This window comes from Tamandua tetradactyla, chromosome 3 (genome assembly GCF_023851605.1).
Source record: "Tamandua tetradactyla isolate mTamTet1 chromosome 3, mTamTet1.pri, whole genome shotgun sequence".
NCBI classification, from domain to species: Eukaryota; Metazoa; Chordata; class Mammalia; order Pilosa; family Myrmecophagidae; genus Tamandua; species Tamandua tetradactyla.
Window position 1 is genome coordinate 122,728,484 of NC_135329.1, and position 14,498 is coordinate 122,742,981.

At 39.3% G+C, this 14,498-nt stretch overlaps 1 protein-coding gene across 5 annotated transcripts in view; it reads left to right on the forward strand.

The window, feature by feature from the left end:
* FMNL2 (formin like 2) overlaps positions 1-14,498 on the forward strand; it is a 335,576-nt gene that overhangs the window by 26,756 nt on the left and 294,322 nt on the right. The gene's annotated exons all lie outside the window — the stretch shown is intronic.

The following is a 14,498-nucleotide window of genomic DNA, read 5'->3' on the forward strand; positions in this document are numbered from 1 at the left end:
AGATAAGTAAAGATTATTTGAGAACACATAGTTATGGTCTCCCATGCTTTCAGATAATGTGAGCTTTTCTTAGCATTAGGATAAAATATATTGATTGCGTAGAGTGGAAGTCGATTTTCAAAAATAACTTCCTGCCTTTATGATCCTGTAAAAAGCATGACTGTTAAATGATAGGATGTATTGTGGTCCCTTAGAAATGATGCATTTCCTGCAAAGAAGAGTTGATCAAGAAGTCATGATACACATCACTTGAACCATTGGAAGGAAGAAAATTAAGAATCATCCCCAAACAGTAGGAGCTTCACTTTCATTTCCAGAGGGTTTCGTTAGTCAAGAAAAGTATATAGCAGTTATCTATTGCTGTGTAACAAATGACCTCAAAATCTACAAGCTTAAAATAATAGTAAACGCTGTCATCTCACAGTTTCCAGTGTCAGGAATTTGGGAGCGGTTTAATTGGATAGTTCTTTCTTGGGGTCTCTCATGAGGTTGCACTCACATGGAGGATCCTGCCATCATGTGAAGCTTGACTGGAGCTGTCAGGCACACTTCAAAGATATTCCACTTCTGCATGGTGGGTGAGTTCTTATTGGCTGTTGGTAGGAGGCTTCCATGCCTCTCCATGAATGTGTTTCCACAGACTGCTTGAGTGGCTTTGCAACATGGCAGCTGGCTTTCTCCAGAGTGAGCAATCTCCAGAGCAAGAGAGAGTAAGATGGAAACTGCAGTGTTTTTTTGTTGCCTAGCCTTGGAAGTCATACACCATAACTTTTATGATATCCTATTAGTAGCATAATACCGATCAACCTTATTCATTGTGGGAAGTGAGTGTGTAAGGGCTAGGATGATTGTGTGCTATCTTGGAAGCTGGCTACCAGGAAAGGAAATGTCATTGTTTTTATCTTAGATGCTTTTTTTCTTTCTGATGATAAATCAGATAACACAAATTTGCAACTTTTTAGAGCTCTTACAAAGGTGTGTTTATATGAGAGAAAAAGAAATCATACTTCTTATGTGGTACGGATTTTCCCATTGGTAATGAAAGTATTTTAACTGATAAACAGACATATTAAGTGGCATGTATTATCAGCTTGTTATGTTTGATGAGGTCTAAGGTTACCCTTAGGAGATGCACTGTATAGCTATAGTTCCACCAAAGGAGTGTCTAATTCAGAATTTGAGGTTGATTCATGGTGCATAACGTGTTTGTTATATGAAAGGTTCTTTTGGAAATTTGATAAGTTGCCTGTCCTGAGATAGCTTGCATCAAGTCTGCATAGCATTTTTCATCTCCCTATGTTGATGACAAGTCTCATTTCACCCATTTATTCTTGGGATTCCTTCTACATGTCAATGGAGGTTTTCACTGAACCATACTCACTCACCATGATAAAGGCCTTGAATTCCCGCATTGTTCATTAACCTTGGCGAGGTCTGCATGGCTGACCTTGAACTTATGAGAACTTCCCTGCCTAAACAATGGCCACTTAATACCTATTGAAGGAAAGGGCTGTTCCTCTGAATGGATTGTTATTAATTACAGCCCATGCTCCAGTCATCTGAGACAGAGCTGCTTCCTCTAGTTTCATTGAAGACCATTTTAGCTCTCTTTTTTGTTGGCTGATGAAATCTAAGAGGCAGATTCTTATTTGACAGTCGAAGAGTATTCGGACCTCAAACAGAGGTGCCTGGGAGTCAGAACACACGAGCTCTGTAGCTCCCTCTCCCACTGATATGTTGGGAGCATCTTGGAGGTAGGTTTGTTGGGCTTATGAAGGAAAACAGTGAAGTCAAACAGCCCTAAGCCCCTGGGTCAGGCATCAGGGTTTTAGTTTCAGCCGTAATATTAAGTGCTTGCGTGACAGTCATTTCATCTCTTTCTGTGTCAGTTTCCTGACTTATTAAATAAAGATTTTAAGCGAAGTCCCTTCTGCCTCTAAAATTGTGTTAAAAATTGACTGTTTTTTTCCTGTTGGTAATCTGAAAGCTATACTAATGAAGTTTAGTTTTCCAACTTGAGCCTTTGGGTATCAATCTTTTAAAAGAAGTTCTTTGGGCCCTTAGTGTTGATGAAGGAGTCTGCGCCCTCATGACTGGCACAGTTAGATTTTCTCTGTGAACAGTTTGGGAGAGTTTGAGTTTGTGCCAGATGTAGATAGAACAGTAGAATTGGGTTTGATGTTTGCGCAGCACTTAAGTGCGATGGGATTTACAGGAAATCCCTAGATGGAGAGGGATTTATTTTATTGTATATTTTACTCTAAAATCTGGGGTAAAGGAATTTGGCTCAAATCATGAAGCAGGATTTATCTTTAATTTGTAGTATATTTTTTTGCACTTAAATTCAAGGCATGTGGTTGGATGAAGATTTTCTGGGTTTGATAAGCAGGCTAGGAGTTCTTTGCATGCGAAAGAATAGAATGCCCTAGATGCTGTGATGAGTTATGGGGCAGTGGGAAAGAATATTTGAAACCGTAGTTGACCTACATAATCCTGGGAGTATATATACTGTGCCTCTAGGCATTTTTTTTTTCCCTTCAGAGTGCTGTTAAGAGTAGAACACGAAGGGTGGTGCAGTGGTGGCTCAGTGTCAGAATTCTCGCTTTCCATGCTGGAGACCCGGGTTCGATTCCTGGGGCCTGCCTCTGTGTCAAAAAATAAATAAAAAAGAGCAGAACACAGCCTTTTATGCATGTAATAGTCACAAGGTAGTTTGGAATGAATGAAAGACAGTGACAGTGTTTCCTCCTAATCAGAGGAGACAGGTTGCAAAAGAGTATCCTTCCCCCTAAATTCTGAAGATTGGGAAAGGGACCTAACAGCTTGGAGGTTGGGTATTGTTTTGTCAAGTGCTTGATTTATGACTGAGAGTCTTGGTCATAGTTTCGTTTAAAATGTGTAGTTGGATATCATTTATTGTGGTCTTTAGCTAAAGATTCAGGCTTTCTTGATCCAGTAATACCTGGACAATTCCAGAAAAGAGTGCTGCTCTTGTGTGAGTTGTACAGATTTCATTGGGAAGGTGTTGTTACACCAATGGGTGATTTCAGTCAAGGTATTGGAAAAAGAGATAGATAACCGAAATGAAAATGAGATAGAAAACTGAAAAGTCCTTGTTTTGAATCCTTTACACTTAGTAAATATCCTGAATTAAGCCTGAATAATTAGAAACATAGGCCAAGGAGTGATTATGAGAAGAAAATGCTTTACAATTGATTGTCTGTGGAAGTACCCTCAGGTGAAACCTACTTTCCTTCCATTTGAACTTGGATTTAGATGAGGCTAATTAGCTGCCTGATCGTCTTCTGATGGGCCGATGATCCCATGTGCTGATTATTTCCATTTTCTCTCCCACCCTTCCTAGTCTACCCTTCTGTGCCCAAGAGGCTCACCTTTGTGGATTATATCAGAGGATCCCCTAGCTCTCACTTCCGAGTGGATTTAGTGGTGATCAGGTACAGGTGCCAGTTGTCAGTATTTATTCTGGCCTTGCCTTTAGACCTTGCAGTGGTCACGGCTCTACTCTGTTGCCGTTGAACCGAATATACTGTTGGCCATTGGTGGATGTGAGATGTTATTACGATCTTTTTGTTTATATTTTTGTATCTTATTTTTTATTATATTTATTTCCCCAGGGAGTAAAGTCTTTGGAATGCTGAGTTTTATTGATTTCTGGTGCCCAAGGATAGTACAATCTATTCATATTATAGAACCTCTTTGTGGAAGTAGAGCTTTGAGATCTTAACGGTTTGCTTGGAGAAGCTGTTTTCTTTGTCTGCAGCACTGAGCAGACATTGGAGGCCACGTAATCCGAGCCTTGTCCACCCTTCATGGCCCACCAGCTTCTCTGCTAATAGTAGCTGTTCACATTCTGAAGTTATGGGCAGAGGCACTGGCGCAGGACTGCATGGTACTCTGCATTCTCATGCCTGAAGGTAGGAAGTTGTGAGGACTAAGTTATGTGAGGGCATGTGCATAGAGTGCTTAGAACAGGATTTGGTACAAAGTTATTAGTCAATGAATGGTACCTTGAAAACATCAACCAGTGATTTTTTTTTCTCCCTCATTTAAATTTAACAGTTTAAATACAGCTGGCTGGGCTAGACTGTGTATCTTGTGGGCTCCTGCCTTTGCTCTATTATGATTAGCTTAGGAACTATTTATTGAGATATTCACCTACCGTAAAATTCATGTTTTTAAAGTGTACAATTCATTGTTTTTAGTATAGCCAGAGTTTTATAACCTTTGATGGTATTGAATTTTTTTTCCTAAGAGTTATATACATTTTACTAGTTTGCTTCTGACATGTCAGTATTGAATTTTAGAATATTTTCATCATCCTCAAAAGAAACCTTGTTTCCATAAGCTGTCACTCCTCATTCCCCCAACCTCCCAGCCCCTAGCAATAACTAATCTTTGTAGATTTGCCTGTTTTGGACATTTCATATAAGTGGAATCATACAACTTGTAGCCTTTCATGACTGCCTTCTTTCACTTAGTGTAATGTTTTCAAGCTTTATTCATCTTGCACTGTGTAGCAGTACTTCATTTTTATGGTAAGATATATTCCATTGTGTGTGTATACTGCATTTTGTTTCTTCACTCGCCAGTGTTGGACATTTGAAGTGTTTCTACATTTTGGCTATTCTGACTAATGCTATGAATATTCGTGTACAAGTTTGTGTGTACATATTTTTCCTTGGGAATTGTTTTTGCTTTGTTTATAGCTGAGGCTTCCAGTGCTGGGATCCTTTGAACTTTGCATTTACCTCTGGTTGGGTCAACTGTCAGAGGAGAGGAGGGTTCCTTTCTGAAGTCAGATCCTCCCGGGGGAATTCTGCCGATGGCAAATGGGCTTGTGGGAGCATGAACGAAGGAGCTTTCAGCCAGGGTATCTGAGGGATGAATCGACTGAGTTCAGGCATAACCTTGGAGTGTGACTTTGAGTGATCAGCCTGCCCCACTAGCTGTGTGCAGCAGAACAGGGATGTTACAACTGAAAATTGTGACCTTCTCTAGATTCTGTCATGGAGCTAATTAGTAAATGTTGGCTGTGTTAAATTTCTTCTTTGGATGCTTTCCATCTCAGAGGCAACCTTGCTACAGGGGTGAAGGTAATAATGTCCGTTTATTCAGGCTTTCTTGATCTGATAATACCTGACAATTCCAGAAAAGAAAACTGCTCTTGTGTTAGTTGGAAAGATTTCGTTGGGAAGGCATTGTTACACCAGTTGGTGATTTCATTCCAGGTATTGGAAAAAGAGGTAAATAACTGAAATGAAAATGAGATAGAAAACTGAAAGGTCCTAATTTTGAATGCCTTTACACTTTGTAAATATCCTGAATTAAGCATGAATAATTAGAAATTTAGGCCAAGGAGGGATTATGAGAAGAAAATGCTTCACAATTGATTTTCTATGGCAGTACCCTCAGGTGAAACCTACTTTCCTTCCACTTGGATTTAGATGAGGCTAATTAGCTGCCTCCTCTGACTCCTCTGACAGGAAAGAAAGCTGTAGAAATACAACTTGTCATTGTTTTCTTAGGAATGGGGGTTTATTTTGTGCTAACTAATTTCCAGTGTTTTAGGTGGAGATTCCCAGATGTCAGAAACTTTCTATGCATGTGATTAACTTCTTCAGGGAAAATCTGAGTATCATAGTGCTGAAAGATACCTTTTGGGTTCACCTTCAAGGAGGCAGGATGGTGGGGTGGAAAGAAGCTCCTCTCAGAGTCACAGAGATCTGGGCTGGAATCCTTGTTTTGTCAATCTCCTAGTGGAATGGAGATGGTTACTTATCATAACTGGTGAGGATGGAATATGGCAGGACTTGTAAAGGACCTATCATAGTAGCTGATGCACAGTACATTATCTGCAAATATTAGTTAATTTCCTTTTTCATCTGGTTCATTGCTGAATTTCTAGGCAAAGCACCATCTTGCAGAGAGATTGGGATGGCGGGACGTTCTCTTGGTATTCATTTGATCTTGGACAAAATTTTACTCCCTTTGCTAGATTGTGAAGGTCTATTTAGCATTAAATTCTTAGATCCTTTCTCTTTTCAACTTGTTGAAAATTAAAGAATTAAAAAAAATCTTCTGTAGCTCTTTTAATAGGGTGGCCTCCAACTAGCTACATATGGCTAATTAAATGTAGACAAATTCATCATAAATAACATTAAAAAGTCAGTTTCTCAATTGCACCCAGCCACATATCAAAGATATGGGATACTTCTCTTATCAAAAAAGGTTTTATTGGACAGTGCTCTCTGTTATAGAATCTGGGTATAAGCAGTGCGAACTTCAGTAGAAACTCATTCTCTTGTATGAATCTATCTGTGGTGAGAACTCTATCGATAATCCCCTCCCTTTGAAGGGCTAAGGTGAGTGATACCTGCAGAAATGACCCACACTTGTATCTTTGTTCAGACACTTGTTTAAGTTTTTCCTTAAAGTTTCAAATTTAAAAGGACAAGATCAATTCAGCCTATATTTACCCTTTAAACAATCTCAGTCCGCCAGACCTGTACCAACCATCTCATAGGGGTTTACTTGAATTTGGGTGATAGATTATATACATCTTTTCAAATAAGATCATTTAGAAAGAATGTGTTTGAATTGAATTTGCACTAAGTGGAATAATACTTAACACTTGAATATTCTTTTCCATTTATGGAAACATACAGAAACGAGCACATTTATGTATCGTTCTGAGAAAGCCAGTGCTCTTCTTCGCTCTGGAACGCCTTTGTATCCATATCCTCATGTGGACTTATAAATTGGTTAGGCTAGTTACATTTGGATGTAAGCAACTAGATATTTGTAATATGTATTAGGTTTCATGTTGAACCTACTCCTTTGTTTTTCTTTGTATTTTTTTTTGAGAGTGTCCCCTCATGCATGAAGTAGGAATAATAATGCATGTCCTCACTGCTCTTTGTTGATGGATTTAATGAAAGTTTAAATGTGAAATGCTGTGTAGACTGCTCATGATTATACAAACATCATGTGCTATTAATATACTTTATTATGGGCTAGGTAAAGGTGTAGACTATTGAGATTCTTCATGGAATGAATTTTCTGGAGGGATTTTCAAGCATGAGAAGCAGTGTGCCTTGAAGCAGGTGAGGTAGGATAACCTCTTCCAGGTGTTGAGCAGGATGGCTAGGGTGGGACTGCATGAAGCAGCTATGGAGCAAGCCTGTACAGAAGAAAGGGGGTGAAACCCAGCTGCCTGTCCTGCTGCTGCCTGAGTCTGTGTGTTTTCTCATGCTCTCATGGAGGAGAAATGGAGGCTTTGAGGTTGGCAGAGGGATAATGAACCTTGCCAGGAAAGAAGAGAGATTTGTTTAGAGACTGATCATAATTTTTCTTTTTTTTGCATGGGTAGGCACCAGAAATTGAACCCAGGTCTCCAGCTTGGCAGGCGAGAACTCTGCCTGCTGAGCCACCGTGGCCCACCCTGATCATAATATTTTAAATAGTTTGCCATGTTACCTCAGGCTGAACATGAACCATTTAAGTCAGAAACTGTACTCCTGCCTTGGGGCAGGTGTTGGGGTAGGGAAGCAGGGATGCCAGGTTCCAGCACTGTATTGGTTTATTAGGCAACCTGATAGTAATGCTTCTGCAGTGTTAATGAACTCTGGTGTGAGCCCTGGATAGTCTATTTGTGGTAGCTTCTTTTAAAACTGGGGTGGTTTGTGGTGAGGCAAATTTATTTTCAAATTGTATTTTATTTAACTGGTTTCAGAGCTGTGGGCCATCTTGTAATTGGCTCATGCTTAACTAAGGGAAGTATCAAGCAGAATATGGCTAATTTTCTATTACGTGTTTGTTCAGCTCTTCATCCTTTAGTTTCGCTTTCAAATTTATCAGTATACAATTTTTTAAAGTGTGTCACTCTATCATTTTTACTGTTTCCCTTTGAAACTCAAATATTTTAAAAACCCAGTAGAGAGGCTCAGTAGTGCGAGAAATGATTTGCCTCAGGTTTAAGAGATCATACTCTGCTCCCAGGACCAGGTGGGGCCATATCCCTAGCTTTACTATGGAAATGAGATGGTGGGAAAATTTATTGGAAACATATGTGTTAACTCTTTGGCAGGATGAGGATATGATGATAGTGCGTTTTGGCCATTTTGAGCTGACTTTTAAATAGATGCTAGAATACATGGGTGTGGAAAATGATAAAGAAATGATACAGGCTGTTTGTATCTGTGTGTGAGGGAGTATCTCTCACCTGATCCAGTTTATAGTTTACCTTAGATGTTGTAGTCAGGTAAAAAAAGTCATGAAATCTATAGAAATGAAGAAATGGCTGAGAATTTAGTATCTTTATGGAAATGTCTGTAAGTATGTAAACTAGAAATAGATGCAGCCATATCAAAGATGGGCCTATATGTGCACAAAAAGGTGAATTGCGCTGCTTCCCTTTGGATATGCACTTACTTAATTGACACGAGTTATTCCCTTTTTGGTTTTTTATAACACTCAATCACATTTCATTTTATTTGTGGTCATCTCCTGGGTTTGGGGTAGCCAAGGATAAGGCTGGTTCAGCTTTGTATCCCTAGCATTCAGCATGGTGCCTGGCACATAGAAGGCATTCAGCAAATATTGGTTGAATGAATGAACCATTTGTCCATGCAAAATTGGTTCCCTGTGTTTGAAGCCAAAGGCAGCCCATTGTTAACCTTGTTGAGTACACTGCTCCAAAAGCTTTTTGCTTGTGCCGCAGTCTAGTAACTGAAATCTTTTGTAAAAAGCAAAAACACCTGGAAATGGTTGATACTTTCCTTACCTTTATTAAGAATAATATTGTATCCACATTCTTCTAATTGTGTGCAGTATACTTGTCACAAGTTTTTGAGTTTACTTGTAACCTTAAAATGCTTCATAGTCCTGGCATAGAGAAGCCAGAGTGAAGTTGAAGGAATTGCTCATTCTTCCCTGCGCATCTGGCTTTTCCACCTCTGTGCCATTGCTCAAGTTTTCCTCTTTACCTGAAATGCTCTTCTTCACCCTTCCCTTTGATTCCTCTTGAGATTATACCCATCTTCTAGGCTGAGCTCATATCTGACTATTAATACAAGACTTTCTTTTCTTCCCCGGCCCCATGTACTCAGTATAATTGGATTTTAGATGTATAATGTACTGTCCTTGTTGTACATTCTTGTCTGTTGCATTAGGACTGCTTAACAATGTCAGTTAAACTATGCTGGTTTGAGAGCATGAAGAGTAGCAACGGTGAGCTAATATTGGCTTTATCAGTTACTGACTGTGCCATTTTGATTAAATTTAGCTCTAGTTTCCTCAGAAGCAAAATGGGAACTTAGCAAGGTGACATTGGAGAATGTTCTTAATGCTGAGGAATGGCTCTTAATGACTGTTTCGTAATAGAGGTTCCTTACCTTCCCTTTGTTTCAAATGTTGTCAGAGGAACCCAAAGCTGCTAGTCTCATGCAGTCTGGTTCAAGGATATTGATTGCTACATGTTTACTACAGTTTGGAAACACATGAACTCATTTTCTGAATTGCTTTTGGATTTATTTAAGCACAGGAGATTGTTATTACCAAATGTTTTAGTTCTTGAAAGACTGATGGCTTGAGAAGTAGAGAATCATCAGAGCCAGGGACTTTAAAGAGTTCTACCATTACGTCTTCAGTAAATCTTAGATTGGAGTCCAGGGCTTCCCTGAGATGAGAAGTTTCATGATATATGAGCTCATACCAATTTCCTTGTGCCCCCTTCAAAAAGGGAAAGCCAGATCTCCGGGGATGCTTACTGCTGGTGAAATGTCGAGAGGAGCTTCTTGTTTTAATATCTTTGTTCACAGCAGAGACCCTATTTGAAGTTCTTGTCAGCAAAAAAAAAAGAGCAGAGTGAAAAATGATTTAGTATTTCTGCCATTGGGGTTCCCACTCTGTGTGGGCTCACAAGAGCTTTTATTGTAGATTCTGAAATGGCAGTTGTGTTAATTTTAAAAATGCATTTTACAGTTTTAGAGCAATAACTATTTCTGTGAACTTCCTGACACAGTTGCTGTGATGCTTTTAAAAAGTAATTTGGTTGGGGGGGTGGGCCACGGTGGCTCAGTGGCAGAGTTCTCCCCTGCCATGCCAGAGACCCAGGTTCGATTACTGGGGCCTGCCCCTGGCCAAAAAAAAAAAAAAAAAAAAAAAGTAATTTGGTTGGATTGTATGGTTGTGCATATAGCTCTGTAAAACTGCTTTTAAAATAGTAATGTAAAAATTCTAAAAGGTAATATTCTAAATGAGGAACCATGTAACTCCTAATCAGTCAGCATAACAAATAGCAAAATAGATCATTACCTATCAGCTCTGTGCATACTCTACTTCTTGAAGAACTTATGTACTTTTGGAAATTATATACTTAATGGAAAAAGGACACACATCAATGATACCTAAAGTGTTGACTTACTTTAAATTTGTCCTCCATTTTATGATGAGGTTATGCCTGCCAATTGCATTTTCTTTTACTGCAGGAGACTTGGCTGCAGAATGAAAGGGTAAGTTGGCATTAAGGAAAGCATATTGCCTTTGCCGTGGCTTCCTCTAGGTATCCCTCATGTGATTCAGCCTGGATTGTCCAGTAGGAACTCCCCGGAGGCTTCTGTTAATAAAGTTTGGTAGATTTTTTTCTGACCCTCTCAGTGCTTTCAAGGCCGTGGTGTGAAAAGTAGAACATAAGAAAGACTGGAAGGGAGTATATTTACCTTTCCAGAGACCCGGTTAAAGAGTCATTTTAAACTTCAACTTCCAACTACATATTTATGGCCTGTTAGAAAAGGACTGTGATGAGGGAGGACCTAGAGGGCAGAGAGATAGGAAATGGTGTTATTTTCTGAGAGGAGGAAATACTGATGAAAGGGGAATGGAGAAGGTGCTGAAACAAGTGGGCTTTGGGAATCTGGGGGAAACTTGTTGGGTGCAGACACTTGAGTTAAATTCTTTTTATAGTTTGGGGGAAGCAATACTGTGTTGGGTTCCAAATTTGTAATGATCACTGAGTTCGTTTTGTAGCTTCCTTTTTATGATTGTTTCATTTTTCCTTTTGGATTTTGATTGTTTCTTATGGTGATAATCATTTACTCTTCATGCAGAATGTTACAGGCCTACCTTTGTAAGCTCTGAATGTGGTAAATACCCTGCGTTTAGCTGCTGCTCTTAATAGTATAATGATGATGTATCATTATTATTATTATAGAATAGTTATAGCTGACTTGTTCCTTTTTTCATTCTGAAAAAGTATCATTACAGTTAACTTTGGAACCCGAAGCTTCACCCAACGGAAACCCAATCCTAGCCGTTCCTAAATTTACAGAAAGGAAATTAGGACATTTACTTCATTTTTGAGAGCCTTGGTTAATAGATTGATAATTTATAATGATAAAAAATTTATAATAATAAATTGATAATTTATAATAAATTTAGCACAAGGAATCATGTAGCTTGATCATTGGCATCTGTTTGTTTAGAGAATTTTGATACCACAAATTAGGAATTTGTAAAACTGCAGAGTGTGTGTGTGTGTGTTTCTACATCAGGGTAGCTGCCATATATTATATTGACCTCAGCCCTTACACTTCTGGAGATACAGGAATTGTATAGTAGAATCTCACTCTTGACTGGCATGCATTTGGTATTACCCTTTAATTTAATAAAGAAATAGGAATAATTCTGCTCACTGAATGCCTGCTCTGTGTGTACTTATTTAACTTTCATAGCAGCTCTGGAAAGTAAGTATTTAATCCCTGTTCTATAGATGAACAAATAGATTCGGTGGAGTAATTTGCTGAAAATCATGTGACTAATAACGGGCAGCACCCAGTTGGAAGTAAGGCTTATCTGACTCCAAAGCCTGTAGTTCTCTTCACTACTTGTGCAAGTTCAACATCACTGCATGTTTCCTCATATTTGTTTTTATAATGCCTTGCTGTCACTCTGCAGTTTGGGTTACATGGCTTTATGGAGTCCAGCAGAGGTTGGGTATGTTGAAGGTAGAGCTTGGGCTTTAGGGTGATGGCCAGGGTAGGGGCCAGCCAATGTAAGGATTATGGGGAGAATTCAGCTGCTGAAGAGGGATGGTCTACTAGACAGCTGACACTAAGCAGAGGGCAAGAGAGTCCTCTTGATCACTGACTGCTCCTCTAGCACAGAAGCAGAGTCTTCTCAGGTTTAATGAGAGTTAGAACCTCCTTCTAGCATCACATGGAAAAAAGAACTGTCCTCTCTCCATGGCTAACTTGAAGGAGACTGAGTGGGTCCCTTTGGTTCTCTTCCTGGATGATCTCAGGTTTTGGGAAGCTTGTTTCTGGATTTTGGAAAGCAAGGGCTTCATACCTCCAGCTAAGGTTGCCATTCTTGGTCCAGGGCCTGCTTGTCGCTCTAAAATCTTTCTCGAACCTTTTGCTGTCTCCACCAAAGGAAAAAAACTGTATCCACACCCTAGGTTTATGTGTTTCTCCTTTTATCAGTGACACTCTTCTTGTCTGCTGCTCTGAAAATAGTTATCAGCTCACTTCACAAACTAATCCATTTTAATATGGCTAACAAAAATGTCTTATGTGACTGGGAGAAGGTGGCCTACTTGAATGTTCCAAAGAGCAGCTTCTCAGACCTTCAGTGTTCACTGATAAATTTCTATAACAGTGTATTTGTGTAAAAGTTGTCATTCATTTTCCATACACTACAGTTGTCATCACTGGTCTCTGTTCTGGTGGCTTTTAAGCTATTTGGTCAAGAATTCTGCTTCCTTAAAACACAGAGAGTTAATGAGGCTCTCAAACTTTTTCTTTTCCTTTTTAATGGTGCCTGCACTATCAGAGTATTCTCACATTCTCTTTTGTTTAGCATATAATCATGCACAACCTTTTTTATTTCTTTGAGGTGGGAGTATAGTTTTATTTCCTAAATGCTGTACTATAAAGATCAAATTCTTAAGTGTGTTTGTGCAGCTCAACAATATATTAAGAAAAAAGCAAAACAAGCGCTGGTCTAGGTACAAGACATACTTAAAGCAAGTTTTACTTTTGGTTGTATTTTCTTTGTATATTATAAACATTTATTTAACTTGTTGCAGTTTGAAATAAAAATATTTCCAAAATGTATGTTCGACGATAGCATCAAAATGTTTGCAGTGTGAAAAAAAAAGTATGTTAAGTGAAAGAATTCTTTTTTAACTGGACTTTTAGGGGCCATGCCCTCTAGTTTCCTCTAATTCCCAGGTGATTCTAGCAATGGGAATTGTAATCCAGAGATTCCATGGAGATTCCTTCTCACCAAGTGTGAGGTTGTGCTGTACCCCATCATACCTATTTCCTGAAAGAGTTAAGCGACCTTGAACAACGAAGCAAATGGTGGTGGTGCCAAAAGTCCACAAGTACCCAACAAACAGCGTCTAAGTTGGGAATGAAATGATTGGGTCTTTTTTTTTTTTTTTTACATGGGCAGGCACTGGGAATCGAACCCGGGTCCTCTGGCTTGGCAGGCAAGCATTCTTACCTGCTGAGCCACCGTGGCCCACCCATGATTGGGTCTTGATGCTAGTTGGCAGGTACATCCTCTTCCAGAGAGTGAAGGTGAAATGGAATCCCATATAAAAGGCCTCTTATACGGAGGGAGCTGAGTGGGGAAAATGAGCCAGTGGGTTTGGGGGAGTCTTGCCTCTTTGAAGCTCAGGCTATGGCCTCTTACTTCTCTTAGTCTTCTCACAAATATGTTTCCAATAAAACAATTTGAAAGGCAAAATATAAAATTCTTCCATTTAGGAGCACCTTGCTGAGATCTGTGGTGGTTGCTAAAATTGTGCTGTGATTAGAACCATACCCTGTGAATGTGTAATATGTTGTCAGACCAGATGGTAATATAATGTTCACTGTCCTGGTGAGTTTGAATTAAGGCAGCCACCACCGTCCCCCCCCACCCCCGACCCACACCCACCCCAACAATCTTTGCTGGAAAAAAGATATAGGCTAAAGCAGGGTCATATCTTTTTCTGTTTGAGAGTAGTTCACATCCATTTACAAATGACTAAATGGTATATTTCTGGGATAAAATTGTTTTCAACTGATATGGTGTCTGCAGAAGTTCACTGTCTTGTCAGTAGTTATAGCTTTTACTATTTATTGGGGTTTTATTCACATGCTTTGTGGTTTATTCATAAAGTTCATGAAGTTTGTATTTAAATGACCTATGAGAACTATCAAATGGCTGGTCTTGTGTTGTGGAGTTTCTTCAAATGATCAGCTTAATCTGATGAAGAGGCTTCAGCAGGTTGGTTGCCAAATTGTAATTAAAAAAGAAAACAAACTGTCAGCAGTATCTTGATTTATCTTTCTTTTACCTCTCCTGCTTATTTTGTCTTCCAGTTCTAAGGGACATACACTTGGTCCTGCAGACAAACTCATGTCCTTCAGCATCTCAAAGGTAGAAGTCAGAAGATCCCTACTGCTCTTGGGAGGGAATGTGCTTGC